Source organism: Leptopilina heterotoma, unplaced genomic scaffold (assembly GCF_015476425.1).
Source record: "Leptopilina heterotoma isolate Lh14 unplaced genomic scaffold, ASM1547642v1 Lhet_13, whole genome shotgun sequence".
Lineage (NCBI taxonomy): Eukaryota > Metazoa > Arthropoda > Insecta > Hymenoptera > Figitidae > Leptopilina > Leptopilina heterotoma.
Genome location: NW_025110848.1, coordinates 2,501,438 through 2,523,994, shown reverse-complemented (window position 1 = coordinate 2,523,994; position 22,557 = coordinate 2,501,438). Strand labels below are relative to the sequence as shown.

The following is a 22,557-nucleotide window of genomic DNA, read 5'->3' as shown; positions in this document are numbered from 1 at the left end:
TATTAAAACAAATAATATTAAAATATATTATTAATTATTACTTTCTCGGTGGTTAAAACACTATTGTTTAATTATTTTTAAGCAAAAATCTTAAATTATTTATTAATTATTAATTGTTTATTAAGTTATTAAGATTAAAAAATAAATTAAAAATTTACCTATTATTTTAACAACCTGGTAATAGCACGAAATTGAAAATTTTGAAGTAACCACTATTTAGTTGTCACATTTATTCACTAAAACTACCTGCAATCATAAAAAATACAATCATTTATTAATATATATTGTATAATTTGTTAATTAAATTTTTATTGCTAATTAAATTATATTGTTAAGTTAATTATTGTTTATTTAATAATATTGTTAGTAATTGAATATTGCTAATTAAATTTATGTTGTTAAATTAATTTTTGTTATTTATAAAATTATAATTTTAGTCAATTAAATATTGTAAATTAAATTACATTTTGAGTAATATTAGTTATTGTTTAATTTAAAAATTTAATTGGATTAAACGAAAAAAAATCAGAGGTCAAGAGAAAAGGAAAAAGAAAAAAGTTATCAAATTGCCTTTCTAGCAAAATGTTGTCCATTATTATTATGTTTTAACATTAAAATGGACACAAGATTTATTTTGAAAAATACAATTTACTTGACCATTGTGGATAAGTTGGTGCTGTAATAACTATGAAGTCTGTTAATGGTACCGGAAAACCACAACGAAACGCGCAAATGGAATTGGAATCTGACAATGTATTATATACATTTTTGAAATTATCGATATAAATTATAGCAATCGTCTATTATCCTTTCAATATATAAATCTCGTTTCAACGAAATTACATTTCAAAAGTTAAATCAAATCTTTAATAACATTAATAATTTCCAATTCCGCCGAAAAGTATACAAAAAAAAAAAAAAATAAATAAATATTTATTGGAATGTTTCTTTTACAAATAGTTCGCGAAATAGAATATTTATTATAATCTTAAATAATGAAGTTTTTTTATTCTTTAAAATAAAAAATTATGTTAATTTTTCAATTAAATAAAACTTTATAAAACAGACCAAAAATAATAAATCGTTGATTTTAGTTAATCGTTAATTTTAATGATTCGTTAATACTAATTCACCGCTAATATTAATTTCAATCATTAATCTTAATTAATAATTATTATTTAATTAGCTAATGAAAAAAATGTTGAATTTTTTTTTTTCTAAATAATTACTCAATCATTGAATAAATATAAAATAATTTTTATTGGTAAATAAAAAAAAAATTTCATTGTTTGTTGAAAATTATAACAATTAATATAATTAAAAATACAAAAAAAAATCATCAGTATAAATTTTTATAAAATGATGAATGATATTTTGTCCATCTAATTGATTATGCGCATGTACGTATTAAAGTTACCCATTCAACTTGCCGGCTCAAATAATTTATAATCAACTTCCATAATATATGTTTCACTCGTAAGAAAATTAATTTAAACTTTTATTTTGTTTAACGAGCTATGTTAGATAAATAATTCAATTAATTTGAAATTACCCGCAATTTGTCCAGTGATACATAATAATCTATTACTTGAATATCACATTAAATTTAATGGATAATAGTAATTGAATCAATTTATAGAAAATCATTAAAATTGCGCAATAAAAGAAATTTTGAAAAAAAAAGTTTGAAAAAAAATTTTAATATTCAAAAAAATTATTCAAGAATTTTAAACATTCACTAATTAATAAATTGTATGGAAAACTATTAATTAGCACTAACTGTAAAATAATTATATAGATTACGATATGAATATTATAAGTAACGAAGATATAATTAATTATTATTTTATTTAATTAATTATTAGTGGCGATAGTTAATTATTAGTGACGATAATTATATAATTACATTATTAATTATTAATAATAATTATAACAGAAAAGTTTTTTTAATACCTAATTTTAATTATTAAAAATAAAATAAATTAATTATCATTATTCTTTATTATTAAATAATTTTTTTTATTTATCAATAAATGGAATTAATTTAATATTGTTTAATTTAATTCTGATTTTAAACTAAAATAATAATTATTAATAATTACAGATATAAAAATATATAATTAAATTAATGATCAAATAATAATTAAATTAAATGAAAATTATTAGGCCTTTTGAAAAATTCTTAGAATAATGAAGGTAAAAGTAAAGTAGATCCGAATCGTAAAGTCGTGTTTTTCGTGGAACGATCTGTGAGCCTATTTAATTTATTCGATTTGTTAATTTCTAACAACAATTACCCCCCCCCCCTCAAAAAAAAAAAAGAACAATTCATTCAGCATCTCTGTAGTTTGAGCATTGATTATCGCACGCCTCTCCCAATAGGCCACTGACATTCATGCCCTAAATTCCTTTCGTTGTCCGAGTTTTTACTCCGTTACCTTCGATGCGCAGAAACCGTTTTTTTGAATAAATTTTCGAATGTACGACGTGAATCTTCAAACCAATATAACGAGAATTTCCAATCGAATCTCAAATTCTGAAAACAAATGCTCGACTTTCTCAATATCGTAAAAATACATTTCATATTTACATATATAAATATTCCCCCCTATATTTTCAAAGTTCTATATATTCTGCGCATTCGCGTCGATAAATATAATCATCACAAAAGAAATCGAAAAAAGAAAAGTACAATTTACTCATCGTTATTTTCAATTTTTACCTGTAAAAATTTCAATTCTCTTATGTAAATATTTAATTATTTTTTATAGTTGATTCAAAAGAGTGGAGATTCAATTTTCAACCAAATTTCGGTTCTTATTTTTATACAGGTTAAAATTTAAGAGCCAATTGGGTCTTAATTTTCTGGCAGTATGAATTTAACACACAATTGAGACCCAATCAATTTGGTCTCAATTTTCTACAGTTGAAATTTAATATTCAGCTTTGTGTTAATTTTCTACAGTATAGATATTTTAGATTCAAGTCTTAAATTTTTCTTACAGAAGTTTTAGCTTCAGTTGGCCCTTAATTTTCTACAGAACAAATTTATGATTCAGGTGAGTTTATATTTTCTAAAATCAAAATTTTTGAATTTGGTTGAAATTTGGGTGCAATTGCTTCTTATTTTTCTACAGGTTTGATTTTAGGTATCAATTGGGTTTTCAGTTTTTCTTACAAATGTAGATTCAATTGGCTCTTAATTTTTTACAGAACAAATTAAAAATTCAATTTTATTTATATTTTCTACAGTAAAAATTTAAGACTTATTTTGGTCTTATAAATGTTTACAAAAAGTGTTTTAAATTCAATTGGCTCTTAATGTCCTACAGAGCGAATTTCTAGAATAGGAATTTTAGATTCAATTGGGTCTCAATTTTCTACAACAGAAATCACTACTGATTCAATTGGGTCAGAATTTTCTACTGTAAGAATTTAAAATTCAACTGGGTTCGAATGTTCTACTGTAAGAATTTAAAATTCAATTGGGTCTCAATTTTCTACAACAGAAATCACTACTGATTCAATTGGGTCCGAATTTTCTACTGTAAGAATTTAAAATTCAATTGGGTCAGAATTTTCTACTGTAAGAATTTAAAATTCAACTGGGTTTGAATTTTCTACTGTAAGAATTTAAAATTCAATTGGGTCTCAATTTTCAACAACAGAAATCACTACTGATTCAATTGGGTCCGAATTTTCTACTGTAAGAATTTAAAATTCAATTGGGTCAGAATTTTCTACTGTAAGAATTTAAAATTCAACTGGGTTTGAATTTTCTACTGTAAGAATTTAAAATTCAATTGGGTCTCAATTTTCTACAACAGAAATCACTACTGATTCAATTGGGTCCGAATTTTCTACTGTAAGAATTTAAAATTCAATTGGGTCTCAATTTTCTACAACAGAAATCACTACTGATTCAATTGGGTCCGAATTTTCTACTGTAAGAATTTAAAATTCAATTGGGTCAGAATTTTCTACTGTAAGAATTTAAAATTCAACTGGGTCCGAATTTTCTACTGTAAGAATTTAAAATTCAATTGGATATTGAATTTTCTACAGAAGGAATTTAAGATTCGAATCAATATTAATTTTCTACAGTATACGAATGTAAGATTTTAATTGACTTAAATTTTTCAGAGTAGAAATTTGAGAAACAATTGGTTTTGAATTTTCTATGACACACGGATTTGAGATTTTGTAAGAAAATAAAAATTTTAGAACAAATTGACTTTTAATTTTTTACAGAACGAATTCAGTTGGATCTGAATCATAGACATTAGAAATTTAAGATTCATTTGGATTTTAATTTTCTGCGCAATAATTAAAACTTATGTTTATCTTATCATCCTTAAAAATTTAATTAATTAACAAAATTTTTAATATATTTAATTATAGTACAGTATAGTATTTAGACTATTTTTGGTCTTAATTTTAAAAGCACAATATTTTAATAATCTTTTTAAAATTTCAAAGGCTGAAAATTACCAAAATATTACTTTTGTTTACTTTTTTTTTTAATTATTGTTAAATAAATTAAATTATTTTTAAAAATAATATTATCCTTCATTCTTATTTTCAGGACTGAAAAAATATTTTTAATTTAAGAATCTAGCTTAAAAAGTAAATAAAAATAAAATTGGTTCACTTTAAAAGCGACTTTATTTGAGTTATATTGATGTTTTACTTTTTACTGTATAAAGTGGCTTTACTTTCACTTTTATAGGTCACGCCGCTCGCTTTACTTCAATCGACAAAAAATTCAATTTTAATCCCGAAGAATAAAAAATAAAAATATTCGCTTAATGATTTTTTTTTAACATTGAAACTTGGCTAGATTTTGCAGATTTAGTGAAAATCCAATTGCCAATATTGGCCCAAGTTGGGCAACATGCTTCCATATTGGTCCAGTATTTTTATTCCTTATCTCTGACATTGAGGCAAAAAAACCAATTTCTATCAAAAATTTTCCCTTAATTTTTTTTTAATGGCAAACTTGTCTAAATTCTCTTCTTTAGCTAAAAAAAAAAAGAAAGAATAGTAATATTATCGGTTTATAATAATATACTTATTTTCGTTCATCGAACTTGTGATCTAAAATGAGGTCAAGGTGCTCGTTAATATATATTTGTGCCAAAAGAAGCTGGGATCTGATTAAATCGAGCGGATTCGCTAGAAATGCCCTTGGGCATCGAAAACAGCAAAAGCAAAACGATTACGGGACCTCGAGGCATTCACCATCGGGTCATTCACGTTCCCGTAAATGTTCCCTCTGCCAGACGTATAAAGTTGTCTCCACTTAAAGCAACGGTTCGACGTCTGGATTTTAAATCGCACATATATGTGAGATTTTATTATTATCATTATTATGATTATTATTATTTATCTCGTCAGTGCGGAAATTAATGTGTAAATAAAACAATAAATTTAACTCGATGATAATTTTCACTTATTATACCAACTTTCTCTAATTCAATCGCAGATATATAAATACATATAGGTATACAGGAGTTTCCCACATTGGGAACAACGATATTTTTTAGATTATTTCATTTTTATTTTATTTATTATAATAATAATTTAATAATTTAATTTTTATTTATAAAAAATATTAAAAAATTGTTAATTGTTAAAAAATTATAATTAAAAAATAGGAAATATACCAATCTTATGCATAATTTATATTTCTCAATAATAATATTGTTCAGAAACTCATATTCTTTTCTTTTGGAAAAGAAACATTACATATTCTATTCTATTTGTCAATTACAAATTTTAATTGAAAATGAAATTGAAACTTTTTAAATTTTTAGAAAATAAAGAAAAAAATTTTACTCAAAAAAATGTTCTGTTAAATTTATTTCACGAATTTCTTTAATTGTAAAATTATTCGAAAACATCAATACCTTTTTTTTTAAATAAATATTTAAACAATATTATAATTTTCATAGGAATTAAGAATTTCAAAAATTTCAAATTCAAATCTTTTTAAATTCAATATCAATAACTTATAATAATTAAAGATGATTGAGTGATAAAATATTTGTTTTATATTATATAAGAATATTATTACAGTAACTTTTTCGAAAATTATTTTCATCATTTCAAATCAATTATTATTTTTTCTATAATTTTTAATTATTTTTTTGTGAAAATAATTGAATTCCTTAAAAAAAATTTTATTATTTATAAAAATAATTAAAAATTATTGCGAAGGAATTTATAAAAAATTTGTAAATAATTGAATTTCTGAGAAATTTTTATTATTTATGAATATAATTAAGTGTTTGCGTAATATTTTTGGAAATTGATTTGAAAATAATTGAACTTTTGGGGAAGAATTTTGTTATTTATAAAGATAATTGGGATTTTGATAAGAATTTTTTTTTCAAATTTGAAAGATAATTGAATTTTATGAGAAGAATTTTATCGCTCTTGAAAATAATTGAATTTGCGCAATCATTTGTAATTTTTCCAAAATCGAATTTTTTTAGTGTTTTCAACAAAAATTTGAGTTACAAATTTTTTAAATTCTATTATTTTTAAAATTGATAATTTTATTGTAAAAAAATTGTTAAATAAGTTTTAGGATTTTTTAAACATAGGTAGATTTATTATATTTTTTAAATTGAAAAATTTGAAAATATTTTATAATTAATTTTTAGAATTTTAAGAATATTTGAATATTAATATTTGGAAATTAAGAATAATAGTCTGTAAATAATTAATAGTCAAAAGTTTTTTAATATTCCTAGGATATTTTTTTAGGAGTTCATAAATATTCAGAAATTAATTTTTAGGAAATTAAGAATATTCTGTAATTAATATTCAAAAATTTTTAAATATCTCTACATTATATTTTAGGAGTTTATAAATATTCCGAAATTAATTTTTAGGATGAATTGAAGAATTTTCTGTAATTAATATTCATGAATTTATAAATATTCGGAAATTAATTTTTATGAATTCAAGAATATTATGTAATTATAGTATTTTTTGAATTTAATATTAAAAAAAGAAATAATAAAAAGATATAGAAAATAAAAGTAAAAGTAAAAAAAATAATAATAATAATAAACGATAATAGTGAATAATAAATAAACTAAAATACTCGGTATATATTCATAAAGGAAAAGTTTCAAATATTATATTTTCAAATTCAGAATATTGGTTCTTTGGTAAATTATATTGAGACTTGTTTATAGTTCATCGAATTTATATTTCTAGGTCGATATTCTAGTATATATAAACTGGGTCTTGAATCTCATTTTTGGATGTGGTGTCACCCTTCTTCTGTCAAAAATTTACATAAATTATTTTCCACTATTCTACATTTTGTAAATATTTCTCTCTATATTTTCATCGCTTTATATGCCTAAATTTTTATGTAAAAAATTTAAAAATAAGTCTTCTGGGTACATATAATTCAATAAGCCTACTTAAATAAATGTACTTATTTTTATGAATATATATTATCTCTTTTTTTGTGTTCTTATTTTTCAACTAAAAGTGACACACACTTTTATATACTTTTTACACCTTTTTTTTATGCTCTTCTAACGGAGAAAAAACCTTTTCATATTTTATTATTTTATTATCATTGTTATTAGTATTGTTTTTATTATTTTATTATTATTATTATTATTTGTAAAATTATTTTTTGACCATTTTTGGACGGGGTTGGAAAAAACAAAAAAGTTTAAAAACTTCTTTTCTTGTTAAAAATTTTCCAACCCTGTCCAAAAATGGTCAAAAAATAATTTTTCAAATTTATTATTGGATTGGACGTAAAACTAACTATTATTATTATTATTATTATTATTATTATTATTATTATTATTATTATTATTATTATTATTATTATTATATTATCACTATTTTATAATTTTTTGCAAAATAAAAAATATTTTCTCTTTTAGAATAAATTATAAAACTGGAAATTTACTCCTGAAAAAAATAAATGAAATTTTCCTATTAGAAAAAAATTCCACATTTTAATTAGTAAAATTCTAATTAATTAGAAAAAAACGGAAACTTTATTCTAATTTAGAAGAACATAATAAATTCTTGTCTCTTCGGTTGATAATTTCGACTTAGAATAATGAGGTGGGGAAAATCAAGTTTCCTAAAAAAATTTAAAATAAACTGTAAATGAATTAGAATAAATAAAATTAATTAATTAATTAATTAATTAATTACTATAATTATACAATAATTGAAAATTATATTATATTATATTTTCTTATAGTTTATCGTATGTAAATAAAAAGAAAAATAAATATAATTAAAACAAAATAAAGAGGAATTCATTAAAGCGATCCAAATAAATACGAAAAAAAATCGCAAAATAGAAGAAAAGATACAAAAAAAAACGGAAATTACATTTTCTAATGGGTACGTTTAATTATTATTGACACTTCTGTATTTTTTTTTTTTTTCATCTCTTTTTCTTCTTCATAGTAGAAAATGAACAATTTCAATGAATATTATGCAACATGAAAGGAAACCATTTTCCCGCATGACACTAAAAATGAAATAGAGCGTATAACTTACACTATCACAAAATAATTGAAAGTTTGTAATTTAACTATATATCTATACAAAAGTTTTTTAACAATAAAATGTCCATATATATAAATATATGTACCCCATTTTATTATATTAACTGTGTCAGTGAAAATATTTATTGTTATATTTACATTTACTAAGTGTATATGATTAAGATGAAAGCGTATCAAGATAAGAGGTTCATATATTATGTATATATTATATACTTTTCAGAAAATAATAATACAATACACATATCTCTATAGTATATATAATAATGTAACTGTAAAATTTATAAGCTTTGTTTTTAAGAGAGAAGAAAATTTTTCTCTTCATGCGCTTATATTATATGTTCACACTACTGAGCGTATTCAATGAAATTTTATTTATCTAGCAGAGAATCGGGGTCTTGAATAAATTTGTTTAAAAGAGCCACGTGCTTTTCGGAATGTGCCTTATGTCCTCCCCCCCCCTCCACCCACCCCTTTCTCACAAACCATTAAAAAAAAAATATACAGTCAAATGTAAATGACATTTTTCTGGAAAACGAGAAGCCAATTCAAGTGGACGACTTTTTATCAATATAACGGTCTCACCTGTATTACTTGTCATGATATTCTTCAAATACATATGGTGAAAACAAGCATAGTATTCTTAAATCATTAAGCGAGCAATTTTATTTTTAATTTAATCACAATTTGGATATAGTTATATAGATATTGTAATTATTTTAATTTACTTATTAATTAATATATTTTTAATAATGGTAATTAACAATTGATCAATTAATTCATTACTTTGATTGTTCATTAAGAATGTAGTTATTATTAGTGGTTATACCTAGTTAATTAATTAATTAACTAAGAAGTTAATTAACCACTTAATCAATTAGGAAGTTAATTAATTTTCGACTAATTAATTTCTTAATTAATTTTCGATTAATTAAGAAATTAATTAATTTTCGACTAATTAATTAATTAGTTTTCGTATGATTAATTAATTAATTTTCGATTAATTAAAAAATTAATTTGCCTATTAATTAGAAAATCAATTTACTGACTAATTAATAAATAAATTGAATGATTAATAATAGTAAACCACTTAATGAATATTAAATTGATTAATTGACAAATAAATTTACGACTTAATTAACAAATTGCCTGAAAAATTAAATTTAGTCAACTATTTAATTCATATATTAATTAACTAAGAAACTAATTTATTGACTAATTAACAAGTTAATTTACTGACTGCTTAATAAATTAATTCACTGACTAATTTATAAATTAATTGAATGATTAATTAACAAATTAATTGAAAGATCCATTGTAGAAAACTATTCAATTCCTATTAATTTATTAATTAAAACATTAATTAATTAATTAATTAATTAATTAATTTTCTTTTTAAATAAAAAATTATTTTGAAAATAAAACGAATAATTGAATAAACATTCAATTTAATCTGTCAGTTGAACAATTGACGAATTAATTCACTGATTAATTAACAAATTAATTTAGCAAGTAATTAACAAATTAATATACTTTGTAATAAACAAATTAATTAACAGATTAATTAGCAAAATTTTTATTTAACTATAAATAGTATAATTATAAATTAGCTAATTTATTGTAGTAATTTGAAAACTAAAAAGAAAAATTTGTAAAATTAAAAAGAAAGCAAAAAAAAACTAAAAAAATTTTATTACAGTTTTCTCTTTCACTATAATTATTAGCCAATTAATTATAGCAAGTCCTCAACTAATAAATTATTCGTTATTATTAATTATTAATAATAATTAATTTATAAATCAGAAAATTAACAATTTTGCTGAATGTAATATTTACGAAATTACTTTTTAGTTAAATAGTCATTTCATCATTGGTATTATTAGCTGTCAAGAAATAATTGTTACGCTTTTATTTCTAATTAGTTGTTATAGTTAATTAATTAATGAATTAGCTTACAATTAATTATAAATCATTAGTTAATTAATAGTAGGTAACCATAAAAAATTAGTTGGCTAGTATTAAAAATTATAGTAATTAGCTCATAATTATAATTACAAATACAAATTGCAATTAATTAATAATATTTGCCAGCTCATTAACTGCAATAATTTAATTAGTAAATACCAGCTAACCAATTCAATTGTAATTTACAGTAAACCTACTAATTATAGAATATTATTGAATAATTATTGTGTTTATTGTATTATTTGTATATTTAAATTAGATTATCAGTAAAATTTACTTTATTCAATTTTTTCCTTCAGTTTTCACAATTGAGTAGTAGAGTTTGATTGTTAGATCTTCAATGTTAATTTTTCGATCACTTTTCTCTTAAAATATTAAATTATTATATTATATATTATTATATTAGTTTTATTCGTATTGTTTACATTACACTGAAAAAAAAATTTATTTGATTAAAATAATCGATTAATTTACTATTATTATCAATTAAATATTTAATTAAATCAAATAATATTTATTATGGAGTCAATTAAATGGTTCATCAATTCATATTTGCTTCAAATACTGAAATTATTGGTACAATTACCATTAAATTTACTCCAATAAATTAATATTATTTGATTCAAGTAAATATTTAATTGATTATTATCAATTAAATATTTACTTGAATCAAATAATATTTATTGGATTAATCGGTTTATTTGAATCAAATAAATTTTTCCTCTACTGTATTATTAATTAACTTTATTTAATTAGTTATTTAAATAAGTATTTAATTATTCAATTATTAATTGTTTATTATAAAATAAATTAAGAAAATTTTTAGTAATTTAATAATTATTTATTTAATTAACGAAATTCTTGAGAAACAGGTATAAAGTATATACCTATAAAATTTTGGTCAACCCAATTAATTGAGTTTTTTAAGGAATTTTTAGTATGTTGGAATGAAAAAAAAATGAGTAAATGTCTGTACGTGTATGAAGAGTAGAGAGAGAGAGAGAGAGAGAGAGAGAGAGAGAGAGAGAGAGAGAAAGAAAAAAAAATGTGGATCGACAGTAAAGTCTGATTTCGATAGATCGCGATTGATGGCAAAAGAGCCGTAAGTCTGGGTGCATCACGAGACCGCTGTCTTCCATGAATCTATCTGCAATGAGACAGGATTAACCGGCTATCATGCCTCCACGTGGTTACACAGCATAACGCAACCGCATAAAGTAGGCACACTCACACTCTCTCACACACACACACACATAAACACCAATATAAAAGCAGGTGCTGGCAGACGCACGAACAACACAAGAAATGCGAACGGAAATAATTGATTAAACCACATTGTAACTATATATATATATATATATATATATATATATATAAATACTGTATACACTGTTTAACCAACAAGTCGTTAAACAAATTTAAATTCCATTCACAACTCTCTTGTTTCATTCATCTATTTTATAAAGGAATTTCGTAATCAGGTGATTTTCTTCAATTTTTTTTACAAATTAAAAAAAAAATTTTTTTCTTGTTTTTACTTTTAATTGACCCAAAAGGACAATACAATGAGTTAGGAAATTTTATTATAGTTGATTAAAATAATAAGTTGAGAATTTTAAAAGAGAATAATTTTATTATGAGAGGAACCTACTTATTTTCGTAACTGTATTTGTAAAGTAATAAATAATAATTATATGATATAGTAATAATGATAACAACAATAATGATTTCTAACAATTAAAAATAATTCAAAAATAAAAACAATAATAATGCATTGAAAAAAAAAAATTATTTCAAACAAACAATGGATTAATTTTCTATTATCAAATAAATATTTACTTGAATCAAATATGTTTTAATTTAAATCAAATAAATTCAATTTGAACTAGTAATTTCTGTATTTTTTTTTCAGCAAATACAATTTAATTGATTTCTGTAAAAATTGATTGTTTCAAGTAAATGTTTATTTGACAGCAGACAAATAATCGATTAATTATTTGAATCAAATAAATTTTTTTCCAGTATAATAATATTAATAATAATAATAATAATAATAATAATAATAATAATAATTAATGTAAGTGTGGTTATTTTATCACTCTGTCGTCTTTAATAGTAAATAACTCCTTAACTCTGAGTAATCGTCATAATCACATTTTATTGTTATTAATAATAATAATAGTAATCAAAAATAATTTAGAAATTATTATTTATTAAACATTTTCAGAAGAAAATACTCATTCTCATAAATATATATTGTAATAAATAATAAAATAAATATAACAATAATAAGAATTGGAAACAATAGTAAAAATAATAATAGTAAAAAATTTAATAGAAATCATACAAAAAGAAATTAATCTGAAAAACATTTAGTAATAATTGCTTATTAGACAAATTGATAACATATTTGTTAATATTAAAACTCTTTACAAATATTAAAATAATAATTATTTTAATATTATTATTAGTTGTAGTAGTAGAAGTATATAGTATAGTAAAAATGCAAAAGACTAAAAATTGTAATTAAAATTGAAAAAAAAATTTATTTTTAAATTCAGTGAAGGATTTATTATATGATATTAAGAGAATAATAATAATATCGATAAATTGTTTGATCGTGAGTTTCCGTATGACTTTCATGCTTATTTGACTTTTAGCATGTTTTAAGAATTTAAAGTGGCTTGTTAGTCGTTCTCCTGAGAGGCAGTGGTTATTTAAAAATCTTTAGAGGCTACCGACGAATTTTTTTTTTTTTTCCTTTTTATTTTAGTCTGCCTTTTGTGAAGTTCATGACACAGTTTTGAAAAGCAATGTTTAACTAACTCATATATAGAATTTTTTTAGAATTCGTATAAATATATATATCTAGGTATATATTATCATTCACTAATCGACATCCATTAGGGAACAATTTTTTATACAAATATTTAAAATATTTATTTATATATGATCTATTTACTTAGGAAACTGTTTTCAGTATTTTGTTTAACTTTGTTTATCTACTTTAGATTTTTTCTTATTGCTTTAGTTTTTTTAGTTTTCTCATGATTTTTTCAATTTTTTTTTTTTGTTCTTTTACCTTTGTAGATTTTTTAGCTCTTTTACATTTTTTTGTAAGTGCATTTTTTACTTTCAATTTTATTTTGAATTTTATTTAAATTTTTTTTTTTTACTTTTGTCTTTTTAAAAAAATATATTCTTATCTTATTTCAAAAAATCAGATGAAGAAGAAGAAGAATTCGAAAAATAAGCTTTTTTTAGGAAAATTTCTTATTTTTTATTTATCAAAACAATGAAAAAACAAATGATTTTGAAAATAATTGTTTTTGCTTAAAAAATTTCTACTTATTCGGATTTTTCTTTTCATTAAAATAATCTAAGGCACGTGTGGTAAATTTTGAGTACCAGCATAAAGATTTATTATCGAAATTTAATGAGAACAAGAAAATCTAAATACATGATATTTATTATTTCGAAACTATTGAACATTTTTTTTAGAGAAAACTGGAACAGTTAACAGTATATAAGTGTCACTAATATTAATATAGTCATTTCACATTAATCAAAATAAAAGTTTTAATTACACTTCATTAATAAAATTCTTCATTTCTAATTTTCATTTTTTTTTCTATGAATAAAGGCAAAGAAAGTTTCCAAAAAATTTATATAAATTTGTTAACAAATTATTTACAAATTTGTTTATAAATCATTTTCAAGTTTGTTAATGAATTATTTTATAATTTTATGATTATTCATTCGATTATTTATTATAAATATTTAAAATTTTCGTAAAATTATTTTCAAATTTGTTAGTAAATTTGATTATTAATAATTTCTAAATTTGTTTATAAATTATATTAATAAAATCTTTTTCCCAATTATACATAAATTTGTTCATAAATAATTTATAAACTTGTTTACAAATTGTTTACAAATTGTTTACAAATTGTTTACTAATTTGTCTACAAATAGTTTATAAATTTGTTTATAAATTATTTACAAATTTGTTTCTCAATTATATTTATAAATTTTCTTCAAAAATATAAATATATACCTTTTGTTTCAAATTGGTATGAATTTGTTTATAAATAATTTAGAAAACTAGTTTCCAAATAAAAAAAAAATAGTTTACAAATAATTTATATAAATTAGTTAATCAACAATTTTCTAAATTTCACCCAAACTATATATTATAATATTGACATTGAAATTAGAACAAAGATCACTAAAAATAATATGACACGTTTTTCTATATATGTGTATCACAAATATAATAATGGCAATTACACTCATTCCCAAACAATTTGATAAATTCTTTTCTCACATACGGTGGGAAGTGCAATATTTAAAACCTAAACTGTGAAAATGAATCTTTGTTTAGATATATATATATATATATATATATACATATAAAAGAAGAGGACTCGTTATATGCACAAGCGATTGATATCAGCTTTCATTTCATGCCGCGCAAATGATATAATTGCGTATAAAGTGAATTAATTAGGTGCAATCTCCTATATACGGCCTTTATTAAAATCACTTTTTGGTCAAACTTCTATTTAAATATTCTAATTTATTGAATATTTTAAATTTTAATATAATATTTAATATACGATTTTTATAAGGGAAAAATATTATTTTACATTGTAGATAATAAATTAAGTGATAAACATCACGCGGTTTTTCTGTGTCACGCAAGTAGTAGAAGTATTTCGTGCGATATCAGTAGTTACGCTCAGTATTGGTCAGACGCGCGTGCAAAATTGCTTCTCTTTCATTTACTTCTATTCTTAACGCACCATTCACTCACTGTTTAAACAATAAAATAAATTTTAATGTTACAATGAAATTTACTTTTATTGGCCTATTTACTATTCTTAAATCTAATTAATTATAAACAATTAATTTATTATTATTATATTTTAATTATCATGGTTTTTATATTTATTTACAGTATTTTATTTTATTAGTATTATTATATAGTATAATTTTATTTTTATTTCTGTTACAATTGTAGGTTTACATATTATTAGCATAATTATTATTAATATAATAATAGTGATAATAATTATAAATAAATAATAAAAATATTTATTAAATAAATAAATAATAATAATCTTATAATTTTATTATCTTTATTCTTTTCATTAAAAATTCATAAACAATTTTCTCAAATGCTAAAAATAAAATTTTATATCATGAAAATAAAATTTTATATCATAAAAATAAAATTTTATCCTAAAATATTAAAGTTTAATCATTAAAATAAAATTTTACCATATTAAAATAAAAAATGTAATAATTAAAAATGAATTCATTAAAATGAAATTACATCATTAAAATAAGACGTTATCCTCGACGTTATCACCGAAATTTTATCAAAAAATTTCATCATAATAATATAAAATTCAATTCTAAAAATAAAATTTTATTCTAAAAATAAAATAAAATGTTATGCAATAAGGAAAAATTTCCATAAATACCAGTAGTGAATTAACGGTAAGAAAAAAAATGTAATTATTGAAATCAAATGACTTTAAAAAAAAGAAAAAAAAAAAAGAAGAAGAAAGCACTGGACAATATTCAAATGAAGTTGTGAATTGTTAGGTTTTTTTTCTTCTTCTGGGGAATTATTTGATAAAACCGTTAGGAGGAATTTACGAAAGTTATAAACTGGTATCATCGCGCAACAAAATTTAAATTTTGATATATGGAATGTATGCTAAATTTTAATGGTACACAATATATGTATTATTCCTAAAAACAACAGCTGCTTTGTCAAAAATAGAAGACATTTTGTTATATAAATTATATCCTTCAACAATTTCAAAAATTCAATGAGAATTAAATTTTATGTCTATATATACTTGTTTTATTACTGACAAATAACAGTTAGTAAAATACATCCTATTTGAATTATAATAATTGACTTTTATTGGTTGAGAGACATATATAAAACTGACATTTAAATAGAAAGTCACTCTACTATACCCGTAGCCTGACGAAAAGTGAGATAATTTATAGGAATTTTCTTCTATTATTTATTAATATTATTATTTTTTTGTTTTCTTTCCTTTTAGTGTTTTTTTTTCTATTTTTTAGAATGTTTCATCATTTAGTACTTTTTTATACTTTTGTTTTTTTATATTTTATAGTCTCTCTTATACTTTAGTATTTTTATTATTTATTATTATTTATTATTTCTTATTATTTAGTATTTTTTATTATTTATTATTATTTATTATTTCTCATTATTTAGTATTTTTTATTATTTATTATTTATTATTATTTAGTATTTTTTATTATTTGGGATTTTTTTATTGTAATTTATTAATTTCAATATCACTAATTAATAATTATTTAATAATAATTAGTTAACATTCTTTAAAAGTATAATAATCAACATATTTTATTATTTATTTATTTTTACTATTAGATTAGAACATTGAGGAAATTTTTTGTGAAGTAAATTTAAAAAAAACTCTTTTTAACAAATAACCAGTAAATTAACCAATTAATTTAATAACATAATAAATTATTTACTTTATTTCTAATATTTATTTCCAATAAATTCGGTTTAATGTAAATTATTTTTATTTTTAAGCTGAAGAAAACATTTATTTGACACAAATAATCGATTACTTGTCTATTGTCAAATAAATATTTACGTCGATCGAATAAGTTTCATTAAAATAATAATAAAAAAGTAATAATTTTATTTGAACGTAAATTCGGTATTTGATGGTAATACCAATTAATTAATTTAATTAAAAATTATTTGATTCAAGTAAATATTTATTTACTAATAGACAAGTAATTGGTTATTTGCATGAAATAAATTTTTAAGTGCATTTCATATAGGTAAACAAATTGAAAATTTTCAATTTTCGTATTTAACTTAAATATTATATTAATTTATTTTATTGATTATTAAAGAATTTCCTTTTTTTAATTGCATGTGAATTAAAAATTATTATTAACCATTATATTAATTATTAATATTAAGTAGTAATAAATAAAAAATATTTTTCTATTACTTATTATATTATTATGCATATTATATTTTATATATTGCTTATTATATTAAACTACATTGCATTATTATCATCATCTAATAAAATAATAGTAATTAGTTGAATAATTAATTAAACATGTTATCTATTTTTGAAAATTATTAATTATTTATAAGATTCACTTTAAGGTACATTAATTCTTTTACCAATTAATTAAAGCAAAGAACTACTTTTTTGTAAATAATAGTAAACGTATATAGGTCGTTAGAACAAAATGAATGAAATCCATTAATCAAATAAATCGTAATGAACTAAAATTATATTTATACTTTCGAAAATCCGTCTTATTAAGTTATTAAATTTTTTACTAATTAATTATATCAACGAACTATGAGGCAACGTTTTTAAACATGAAACTGAAAAAATAATGTGACGATTTTATTTTTGTTTCAAATTAAATGTTATTTTTAAACATTAATTATTAAAATAAATATTAATATTAAAAAAATATTAATATTAGGTAATAATTAATATTAATTATTAATTATTAATATATATATATATATATATATATATATATATATATATATATATATATATATATATATTATATTATATTTATTAATTATTTAGAGCGCTCTAAATTTAAATTAGTAAAAGTTTTCACTGAATTTGAATTGGTGACTGACTTTTGCTTTTGAATTAGTGAATTAGTAAATTAGTAAATTAGTAAATTATTACAATTATTACTAATAAATTAGTAGAAATTACTATTCATCAGTAAAATTTGCTAATTCTGACTTATTTGTTTTCGAATTAGTAAATTTTACTGATAAATTAGTATAAATTGCTATTTATCAGTAAAATTTGCTAATACTTGACTTATTGTTTTTGAATTAGTAAATTTTACTAATAATTTAGTAGAAATTATCATTTTTTAGTAAAATTTACTAATACTGACTTTTTGCTTTTGAATTAGTAAATTTTTCTAATAAATTACTATACTGACTAACTATTCTAATACTGAACTTTTACTTTTGAATTATTAAATTTTACTAAAAATTTAGTAAAACTTAACATTTTTTAGTAAAATTTAAAACCTTTTGCTTTTAAATTAGTAAATTTTTCTAATAAATTACTGTTATAATACTGAAATTTTGCTTTCGAATTAGTAAATTTTACTAATTCATAAATACTAATTTATTAGTAAAGTTTACTAATTCAATAAATCAAAAACTCAGTATTAGGAAATTTTACTGATAAATACTAATTTCGACTAATTTATTTAGTAAAATTGACTAATTCAAAAGCAAAAGTGTACTAAAAAACTGTACTAACTGTATTAATTAAGAATTTAGTGAAAATTTTTACTAATTTAAATTTAGAGTAAATAAATTAAATAATAATAGTAATAATAATAGTAATAATAATTAATACACTAAGAAAAAATATTTTTTAATTAAAAAATACGTCGCCAACCAAAAAAATATGTTTGAACTAATTTTATAAGTGAATTAAACACAATTTTTTATTGAATTATTAAACTTGTGTATTGAATGAAAATTATGTTTAATTCAAAAATAATTTTTGGTAGACTGTATATATACAACAAAGCTAATTATATTTGATTCAAACAATTTATTTTCTCAGTGTAAGTCTTTAGAATTATGTCAAAAAAAAAATTTTTTCCAAAGATTATAATAGAATAAATAAAGGCAAAAAATACCTTTTCCACAAAATGTGAAGTCTTCCAAAATGGCACAAATTAAGAAGAAGAAAAAGAAAATCACAAAATCGCACAAATTTTCAGGTCCAAAAATAAAAACACGTCACTTGCATTACATTTCTTTTATGGGTATTTTTTTATTGTATTTAATTAAAATTATAAAAAAAAAGCGCGAACTATTTGTTCATACTTGACTCCTCGTACCGGCAATATTGAGGGACCTCTCTTTTTTTTGTTTTGTTCGCCGTGTGACAACGCACGCCGGGATAAGTCTCGTGATATTGCGGTGATAGTCTCAGGGTCGCGGTAGCTAGATGCGTGCCAGCAAGGTGTACGCGAGAACTCGTGAAGTCAGAATGGGATACACCTGTCCGATATACAGAGTATACTATAACGTGGCGGACCGCCCCCTGACCCAGACACGCGGTACAGTTATGTAGGTCCCTCGTTCACTTGAAGATATTTCCTTCTTAGCCGCACAGATCCATCGCCGCCGCAATCATCGCCCAAGGTATATACACACAGTCGGACCCCTGTCTGTGCTAATACACTCATTCACTAACCGTCTCATCTGTATGCGTTTATATATACGACCGTTCAGTATTCATTTTCATCCTCTTAAACGCATTTATGTACTGATTCAATGGTGCGATAGAGAACCTTGGTGAGGAACTCACTTTCGTATTATAGGTTTCGTTATTTTATCTATTGATATATACATGTAGGAGGGAAATTTACAAGTGCTCTTTTTATTGGGAAGATCAATTTTTTTTTATACGCAGTCGAATCTCGATAAAATGTGTTTGTTGAGCATTCTTTTTTTTATCAAGGGTGTGTAATTTTTTTTTTTTTTTTTTGGGAAAAAAAAGATTAAAATACACTCGAACGCCGATTTAGCGGACATTTTGGGTTTTGATTTACGATTTTCTTTGTACTGACTCGTTAAAGGTATTGTGTGTTCGCTTTAACGGACGACTCCCACATATACTCCGCTAAGCAGGCTTTAGAGTGTAATCCATTTTGGTGTTATTTTTTACTATGAATGAAATTTGACTTCAAATCAAAAACAAGCCAACGATTTGTCTTAGTCAAAGTCTCAGTCAAAGTCATAATCAAAGTCTTAATCAGAGTCTTAGTCAAAGTCTTAGTCAAAGTCAAAGTGTAAGTCTTAGTCGAAGTCTTAGTAAAAGTCTTAGTCAAAGTAATAAGTTTTAGTAAAAATATAAGTCAAAGTCTTAGTCAAAGTAAAAGACTTAATTCAATACTCAGTTTTAAAATCTAAGTCAAAAACAAAGTCTTAGTTCAATGCTAAGATTTAGTAAAAATATATGTCAAAGTCTTAGTTCAAAACTCAGTTTTAGTAAAAATCGAAGTCTAAGTTTTAGTCAAAGTCAAAGTCTTAGTTCAATACTAAGTTTTAGTAAAAATATTAGTCAAAGTCTTAGTAAAAGTCAAAGTCATAGTTCAATAATAAGTTTTAGTAAAAATATAAGTCAAAGTCTTAGTTCAATACTCAGTTTTAGTAAAAATCGAAGTCTAAGTTTTAGTCAAAGTCTTAGTTCAATACTAAGTTTTAGTAAAAGTATTAGTCAAAGTCAAAGTCATAGTTCAATAATAAGTTTTAGTCAAAGTATTAGTCAAAGTCAAAGTCATAGTTCAATAATAAGTTTTAGTAAAAATATAAGTCAAAGTCTTAGTCAAAGTCAAAGACTTAATTCAATACTCAGTTTTAAAATCAAAAGTCAAAGTCTTAGTCAATGTTTTAGTCAAAGTCAAAGTCTTAGTTCAATACAAAGTTTTAGTAAAAATATTAGTCAAAGTCAAAGTCATAGTTAAATACTAAGTTTTAGTAAAAATATTAGTCTAAGTCAAAGTCAAAGTCTTAATTCAATGCTAAGTTTTAGTAAAAAATAAGTCAAAGTCTTAGTTCAATACTCAGTTTTAGTAAAAATCGAAGTCTAAGTCTAATTCTTAGACTCAGACTTCGATTCACTTTGACCATAGTTAATCTTAAACTTAGATTCACTTTGATTTTCTCTGATAATCGTTGACTTGGTTTTAATTTGTAGTAAAATTTCATTCATAGTCAAAAATAACAGAGCAAAATGTATTATTTTAATCCTTTCTGGTGTTAATTTAATCCTAGAGGGATTAAACTGTTGCAGATTATTTTAATCCATTTCGATGGTATTTTAACACCTTACGATTTACTGTGGCTACTACTTCTGTTTTTTTTTGAGAATTTACACGATTTTAAATTCGCTAATACTAGAAATCAAAAATCTGTTCACAAAAATTATAATCAAATTCTTTAAAAAGATTCAATAATTTTTAAAAAATTTTCGAAATTCAATTATTTTTGATATCATAGTATTTTCATAAAATTTTGCGAAAAGAATTCAATTATTTAGATAAAAAATTTACAAAATTTATCCAATATTCAATTATTTTGAAAAATAATAAAATTTCCACAGGAATTCAATTAATTTAGAATAACATTTTCAAAAAAAATTTCAAAAAATCAAATATTTAACAAAAGTTTTATACAATTTTTCTTCACAATAATTCAATTACTTTCGCTAATAATAACATTTTTCATGGAAAATCAATTTTTTAAAAAAAATTTTGATAAAATTCTATATGCAAGAATTATCAATTTTTTTGGCATAAATAATGAAACTCATCGAGGAATTTCAATTATTTTTAATACTATTTTTAAATTAATTAATCGAAAAATTCAATTATTTTCACAAAAAAAAAGTTTTCCACTTAGAATTCAATTATTTAAAATAAAATTTTCATAATATTCATTAGGTATATTTCGAAAAAATTTTTTATTTAAAACAATGTTTATAAAAATTATTTATAAAAAAAATTGTTCTCTTTTTAAATTCTTTGGAAGAATTCAATTATTTACAAAAATATTAGAATTTTCCACAGGAATTCAATTATTTTCAAATATTTAAATAAAATTGTTCGAAATTTGCAAAATTCAATTATTTTCATACATAACAATAATATTCATCTCAAGAATTCAATTATTTTTGAAAGTAATAAATTTGTTCTTAAAAGTTAAATTATTTTAAACAATTCTAATAAAATCGTTCGGAAGAATTCAATTATTTTCATAAATAAAATTTATTTACTAAAATAAATTTATTTATTAGATATTTAAATAAACTAAATAATTTTATTTACTAAAATCTATCTAAGTCAAGAAGAATATTCTCTATTTTGAAGAGAAGAGTATTCCTTAGGCAAGAAGAATAAAAATTGAAAGTAAAAT

The 22,557-nt window shown here is 21.3% G+C and overlaps 1 protein-coding gene across 1 annotated transcript in view; it reads right to left on the bottom strand.

Moving 5' to 3' along the window:
• LOC122512893 overlaps positions 1–19,744 on the bottom strand; it is a 43,571-nt gene extending 23,827 nt beyond the window's left edge. Inside the window, exons 1-2 of the mRNA XM_043629027.1 lie at positions 19,272–19,744; positions 159–246 (exon numbers count right to left, since the gene is read on the bottom strand). The gene's annotated coding sequence lies outside the window, so the exon portion shown is untranslated. The remainder of the gene's footprint in view (positions 1–158; positions 247–19,271) is intronic.
• Positions 19,745–22,557: the final 2,813 nt, after the last annotated feature.